Genomic DNA, 8,542 nt, shown 5'->3' on the forward strand with positions numbered 1-8,542 from the left:
CGAGGCGAGAAAGCGCGTCGATTTAAAAAAAATCACGGTGCTAATTAGTCGGGGTTGCCAACCCCGACTAATTAGGAGCTCGCCTGCTACCCTGCTATAGTTTGGCAGGTAAATTAGTCGGGGTTCGAAACCCCGACTAATTTAGCCATTGCAAAAATGGTCGGGTTGAGAACCCCGACCATTTCGAAATGCCTAATTCAAAATGGTCGGGGTTCCCAACCCGGACCATTTAGCAAAAAGTGGCCGACCCGAAGTTGGCGAAGTGGGAAATTGGCTAAGTGACACAATAGTCAGGGTTGAGGTTGCCAACCCCGACTACTTGTTCTAGGCTCGCCCCCCTATATAAACTAACTGAATCCCTTCTCCCCCAACCTCATCTCTCCTAGCTGCATCTCTCTTCTCCAACTCCGGTCGCTCTCTCGTTCTGCTGCAACACATCTCAATTTCAACCTCATTCTGCGGCCAAAATTCGTCGCGAAAGTCTGCTTAAGATCTCTAGGGTAATTTCTCTTCTTTTTCTCCACTTTTAACATGTAAAAATCTAGGGTTTTCTCTCAAAAACGAATTTCTAGGGTTTGAAATTTATTATCAACCACTCTATTATTGGTGGTTTGAATGCTTTGTGTGTTGATTGTTGTAATTGAAATTAAACTTTACGGCATAGAATGCTCAATTCTAGGGTTTAGGATTTTCAATTTGGGGTTTAGGATTTTTGGTCAAAATTAAATGAGATTATTTACATCTTGGGTTTTCCTCTCTTATTCAATGCCCTGATAATATTTTTTAATTTTTTATATTTAAATGATATAATATTCTTTTGTACAAGTTGAACAATATAATTTTTATTGTTTTCTCTTACAGTGGGAAAATTAATTATGGAATGAATAATATGCCAATATACGTCGGAAGGGTAACGATGCCATTAATGATCTCAGAATCATATAGTTACTGTGACTTGGTTAAGAAATTACACCGAGTTACGGAAATTGGCCCACGTGAATACCAACTAAAAATAATATACAATTAGCCAATAACTTTTGATAGAACGTCCGCAGTTGAGATCTCAAACGATCATCATATGAGTATTATGTTTAATTTGAGCAAGTCGCAACCAACGATAGAATTATTTATTAAAAAGTTATCATATAGTTCGGGCCAAATATTCAAACCTCCAGGAGAATTTTCACGCATGTTAGATTTGGGAGTTGAGTATGATGGTTTTTCTTTCTTCTTTGAGTGAAATAGAGCTGACTCAACTTCAATATCCAAGTGCACCTTCATTCGGTGGAACGTCAAATGTCATGAACAATGAAGTCCCTTATAAAAATATGAGGCCGTTAAGAGGGGCAATAATTGAAGAGGATGAAAGAATCAACGACTCTGAAGGTGAAGGGCAAGATAGTACACCAATTGATAGCACGCAATTTGTGAGTGAAGATGTTGAAGAGAATCCGAATTGGCCTGATGAGACTTATGTTAATAATGAGTATGTTGAGTATGAAGAACCACCCCTGACAAGTTTGAAGATGATGAGTGGATTCGTTCTTCCACAGTACAAGATATGTGCATTGACCAAAGTTCAACTCATAGAGGAGATGATGACGTCCCTTTCAGAGTTGGTGATTTATTCGAGACTAAGGACCAATTGGTTGATGCTATTCATGATTACTCAATCAAAAAGAATGTCAAATTCAAGCAAGTTAAAAGCAATCGCACAAATTATGATGCAATCTGTTTTATGAATACACAAAGGAAAGGTCGGGCCGAGGGAAATGAAGCTGATTGCGCATATCCTTGGAAGTTATATGCATTTGTCGGAAAGAAACATAATGGGCATTTTAGGATCACAGAATACTGTGGTATTCACATATGTAGCAAACTAATATTAGAGTAAGATCACAGTGGTGCATCTGCCTCTTACATAACGGGGTTGATTATACCAAAATTAAAGAAGAAGCTTGAACTAACTCCCGGTAATATAATTGAGAGAGTACTAGATACAAAGTTCATTAAAATATCGTATAGTAAAGCATGGAATGCAAGGAGAATTGCGATGATAAAAATATTTGGTGACTGGGAGAAGTCTTACGTGACACTGCCTCAATATCTTGATGCGATCAAAGGAAGCAATCCTGGATCTGAATACAAGCTCATAACCAAAGAGATTAGTCTGGGAGTTCATTAATTCACCTCTGTATTTTGGGTATTTGCTCCTTCGATCGAGGAATTTAAATTTTGTTGGCCGGTTCTTAGCATTGATGGTACACACTTATATAGTAGATATAAGAGTGTATTTCTTGTTGCTACAGGAGTAGATGTAGATGGTGGCTCATTTCCTTTAGCCTTCGCAATTGTGAAGGTTGAGAGCAGTGAAAATTAGTAGTAATTTTTTTCTTACATTCAATTATATATTTTTAATGTGTTGCCTCCTAGGAAAATTACTTATATATCCGATAAGATGAAAGGTATTCCAAAAGCATTTTACAGGAGATTTGGCTCTCATCACCATCACCACTATTGCTTATGACATATTAGAACTAGTTTTGAAAAGAGCTTTGGTCAGATACATTTACAAAACCTTCTTTGGAAAGCGGGTTATACACCCGAAACATGTGTGTATGATCGTATACAGGATCAAATCAAGGTAACATCTCAAGATGCACATGACTGGATTGAGAGTAGTTTGGGAAGTGAATATGTCAATCGGTAGGCACTGATGCGGCATAAACATATACCAAAAATTACAAGTGCACAACTAATCAAGTTATAGTATAAAAAGTTATCGATCCCACGAGGAAGGTGTTTGTAGAAGAAAATTAGATTCAGTTCTTATGTTGTGTGCATGACAATTAGGAGTGATGATAGATGTGATTGTGGAGAGATGGAGAGCATGAGAATGATTGTGTGTAAACAAATTTGATATTGAGAGTGATAGATAAAGAATAAATGAAATCACAAGGAAAGAAAGGAAAAAATGAAGGAAATAAAAATCAAGATAAAAGAAAAGGAAAAATAAAGAAAGAAAAGAATGAGGATTCAATTAAAGATACGAGGAATCTAGAATTGAACCCACCTCAAAAGAAAAGACAATTCCCTAGAGGATTCTAGACTCAAGGCGAATCAAAGAATATGAAAATAAAGAAAAATAAAAACTAATCCCAAGAGGGTTCTAGCCTCAAGGTGAATAGTGTAAGAAAATAAAATCTAACTACAAAATAAATTACAAGAACTAAACTACAAAATAAATTACAAGAATTAAATGTAAAAAAATAAATCTACTCTATAAGCATGAAATAAATCTACTCTATAAGTATAAAATAAATTTAAGGCAAGAGGGTTCTAGCCTCTTGGCTATTTAAGCAAGAAAATAAAAAGATAAAAATATTAACAAAAAGGAAATTTACCACCCAAGAGGGTTCTAGCCTCAAGATGAAAACAAACCTCACTCTTGATCTTCATCTTCATCCCATCTTCATCTTCATCATCAAACAAAGAGAAGAAAAGAAAAATATGAAGAGGTGAAAAAAATTCTTTTTTTGATTGTAACAAAAAGTTACAAAATTGGAAGGTCTTCTCAATTAAGAGTAACCCTCCTCTCCAAATGGAGTTATAAAACTTTTTACACCTCTAACCCCTCACTCTCTATCCATATTTATAGTAAACATTAATGAATATGAGCCATTGGATCAAAATTTTATCCAAAAAGCTTGAATTTCAGCCTTAGATTCGTAACAGACTGACGTTAGCATCGATGCAGGCATCAATGCTGGCATCGATGCCTGTATCGATGTCGGCATCGATGCCCCCATCAATGCTGCCATTGATGCCTACTATTTCTAAAATCTGACATCACAGATGACTTCGTCTCGTCTAGATAGGCGATTTTTATATATTATATGTTAAATTCCGCCTTCCGGATTGAGAGATATCGTCGTTTCTTTACGGCCAACCATTTTGAATATGATTTCTTTTCATATTGGATTTTTAATTTTCTTCAGCTTCTACAGGCTACTCGGCTTGATTCTGGGCTTTAATAAAAGGTTACAAAATGAGGAAGTTAGAGTCTTTTGGGCTTTTATTTATTATTTCTTTATTAACATGTAATTAAAGATAAAAATAATTATTAGTGGTATATTTATTCATGTAAAATAAATAATAAGGGTATAAAATTGTAATAAAAATATGATTATCAAATATCTCCACACCTAAACTTTTTCTAGTCCTCTAGAAAAGAAAGAAAAATCTTAACTCACTTTCGCAGGAACCGCGGTTTTATTTAGCGCATACAACAAGCCTTTAAACCCTAGGTTACCGTAGTGAACGAGTTGTAGTCTCGTGAGGATTTGCAGGGACTATACCCACAAAATTTGGTCAACTTGCCAATTTAAAGAAGTCAGTAAATAACTAAGTTTACTTGATAATTTTAGATAATCTAATTGAAGTTAGTTATTACTCAAGAAAACGTTTTTATATATAACTCCAAAGAGAATTTCCTAAAAAATCTTCTCATTATATCAATACAAAATCAAGTCAAACTTAGAAATTTAATTAAAAGTTTTGAAAAGAACATGCTAACTCTTTGTTTTAAATAATTTTCAAGTCAAACTTAGAAATTTAATTAAAAGTTTTGAAAAGAACATGCTAACTCTTTGTTTTAAATAATTTTCAAATCTCTTGAAAAAAATATTTTTCAAAGAAAAGAACATGCTAACTCTTTGTTTTAAATAATTTTCAAATCTCTTGAAAAAAATATTTTTCAAGATCTTATATATAAATATAACAATATATAAAACATTTGTTAGTAAATTTTTTTAACTCTTTCTTCCTTGGTGGTTTTTTCTACTTTAACGGGCTTTCTAAGTGACCATTTAACGAGTTTTAGGCCAATGGGTCCCAACCCAATTGGGCTTAGGTCATTAAGTATGAAAATACTTCTTGGGTTTAATTACTCGATCAACTTAGGCTTTATAAGATAGAATCACCTTGAATTCAAGAGTTTTTTTTCTTTTTTTTTGTGCCTATTTTCTGCACTCTTCTTTTGCAAGGTTAGTTTTTACATGTATATATTCTGAAAAATATGTAAATCAAGATAACTTGAAAAATTATTTTCAACTCTAAGTTAAGCATGTAAAAATTTCATTATTTTAATTAAAAGTCTAAGTTAAGGCTTTAGTAAAGTATACTACTTTTAAAAATTATTTCTTAAGAAATTTATTTAGAGTTATCATAAAAGGTAAACTTGAGTACATAACAAAATAGGAATTATAAAATTTAAACATTATCAAATGAATCAATTATTACTTAACTCTATCAATTTGGCAAGTGACAATATTTTTCTGATTTTTTTAAGAAATAAAGAAAAAATTATGGCAAAAATGCAACAAAAAGGTAAAATAAAGAAGAAGAAATACTATTTTCCACCCTCACAACTAAATTTTTACATTGTCCTCAATGCAAACTCTATGATGTACAAAGTAATGCAGATAAGAAGTAAAGTACTTACATTTGGTCGGCTGACCTAGATGATAAAAATATGCAATTATCTTTTATCTGAGGAGGATGAAATTAAAATTTTATTTATTTTTTCTCTTTTTTTTATCTTTTTTCATTTTTTATTTTCACTATAACAGAACAAGAAACTCTCAAATAAATTCTTTTTATTAGTATGAGACAAAACAAAACAAGGAATGTAGAATGAAGGATTCAACATGAAAAGCTCATATTCCACATTAAGTCCTACCTTATTGCTGAAAATTCTCCCCCGGATTTTAAACAATTTCAAAATGATAAAATCAATGATGTGCTTAAATTCCAAATATTCCAGGGTGTTCAATAATTCATGCAGCAACATGAGATAGGTACTATTGGTGTCATACATTTTGAATTTCTTAATGAACTTAGACTCTTGATTTGTGAAGTTTTGTTTTTGTGACTCCCCTGGGTTCACACAAGGCTGCAGTCCGAGGTGAAACAAGAAATGTCAAACCTGCCATGCACCACACCGTGCAATAACATGTTTCACTATCACAATTACTATCTCTCTAGTGGAATCAACAACAGGTGTAGTACAAAGCAAGTAAAAGATTATACAAGAATCAACTGATGAAATAATAGAGATCAAATTAATATTTCATCATCTAATATACTGAAATACAAGTAAATGTCTGAAATAAATGAACTGGAGTTCTCAACAAGTCTCAATTACAAAATGTCTGACAAGAGGAAATAAGGCACACAGCCTTTACAACTTCTAGAATAAGACTCTCACATGTCTACACAAAATCTACAGTGGAGCTCAAAAGAAAATATATCTAAATAGCCGGCTGAAGCTAAAGTACATCGCCATCAACCTGCGACTCTCCGGGCTCCTGGCTCGTTACCTGAAAGGGGGAGGGACAATGAGCGTCAAAGCGCTAGCGAGCAACATCACAACCAACCCCAAGGGATAGGGCTCGTTGTATATGAAAATACAGTTAATACATAATAATATAAATCATTTACACAAACATTTATGGGTTTTAGTACTTAGGGAAATACAACACGAGCATAGGTACGTCGAGCGAAATAATCCAAACAAGGAAACCCTCATGTATATACCTTGTATCTCAAATTGTAGATCCCTAAATATTAAACCCGAGGTTGGTCATAAGAAATAAATAAAGAAAAGAATACATACCCATCTCTACCAATAAAGTGTAAACATGACGAAACTACAATAGGTGTCATGTACAACCTAGGTAGCTATTATGTCCCAGCCTAAAACAATATATCATGTACCCAACTTGATTAAGTAACATGATCAAGGTTTAGCAAAAGTCTAAAACATGATTAAAATGGATTATAGTCCAACACGAGGACTCTAATGGGTTATAGTCCAACACGAGGACTTGAAATGGATTATAGTCCAACACGAGGACTGTGCATAGAAAGATATACATGTCCTATTCCTATACATGCCCTGCTGGGCTGATCCAAACCCATGCCACAAATGTCATCTTACAAGTACAGGGGAAAAGTCAATATCACTACAATTAAATATCCGATAGACGAGGCAACACCCCAAGTTCAAGAATAGAAGACAGGATCCTCGAACATATATATATATATACACTGTATATATGTATAAATATATAGGTATACAGCAGATGATTAAACAGAAACACAACCAAACAGGAAAAATACTTTGATGAGTCGACTCGTGCTCATTTATGGGTCGACTCATGTCTCATGGGTTGACTCATGATCCGATACGAGTCGACTCAACAGAAACTCGAGATAACAGGAAAATTACTTCGTGAGTCGACTCATGACAGTCATGGGTCGACTCAACCTGATGAGTCGACTCATGATAAGTCGTGAGTCGACTTACGGGCTGAAATCTGCATATAACACAAGTTAAAATTCGCCAACTCGATCCATCCTTCCATTATACTGATCTACATCTCTATGGCTATCAGTTCTAGACTATGATACAGTGAGAAAAACATGTTCATCATGAGAAACGATTTTCTTGTAGATTAAATCTAATATTTAACTCCTATACATGAAAGAAAACATTTAATCAATATAAAACTCATATTTTTATTCTTTAAATAAAAATTTTCAGATCTGGGTTTTCATCAAAAACTTGTTGGTGGGGGTTTAAAATCCGAAACACATGATTTCTAGCATTCACCCTAATAAGAACATTGATTTATACTTGAAAATATGTCTTAGGCTCAATAAAACTCATGGAAAACAGTTGTAAACTATTAAAAACATGGGAGAAGGATTGGGCGAGATGTTACTCGCCTCAAAAGTGATGATGAACAATCCCCTTCGCTGTAATCCACGAAAAGCCGCTGAAAATCCCCAAAAATTGCCCAAGAAATCCCAAAAACGAGCTAGGGTTTAGAGGGGGAGAAGGGGCTAGGGTTTCTCTAGGGTTGGCTAATGAAAAAGAGGTGTTTTCGGGTAGAGGGGAATATATACGAGTGGATAAAACCCGACCCGAAACCTAAACAAACCCGACCCAGAAAACCAGAAAAACCCCGATGAGTCGACTCATGACAGTCATGGGTCGACTCATGACTCATGGGTCGACTCATGATATAATGAGTCGACTCAGCAGAGACTAAATAACAACAGGACTCGATTTCGTGAGTCGACTCATGACAGTCATGGGTCGACTCATGGACTAGAAACTGTATACTATGACTCTGCTGCATATGATTTGAAATCTTGCACACTCAACCTCATTACTGATGTACATATACATACTCAAAAATCTATGGGGTCTTACATTCTTCCCCCCTTAAAAGAATTTCGTCCTCGAAATTCAGGAAATCACATCTAACTTATAAAGATACTTGAAAAACATGACAATGGTCTAATCTAACCCGCACACATATACATTTCGCAATAATGAATGCTAGTTAGCACATAGTGACATTCATACTTAACGATCTAAAATGATAATATTCTTACTTAACCCCAAATCTAACGGAACTAGTACGTCGGGCGAAAAATCCAAACAAGGAACCCCCCATGTATATACCATGTG

The sequence above is a fragment of the Asparagus officinalis genome, chromosome 1 (assembly GCF_001876935.1).
Source record: "Asparagus officinalis chromosome 1, Aspof.V1, whole genome shotgun sequence".
NCBI classification, from domain to species: Eukaryota; Viridiplantae; Streptophyta; class Magnoliopsida; order Asparagales; family Asparagaceae; genus Asparagus; species Asparagus officinalis.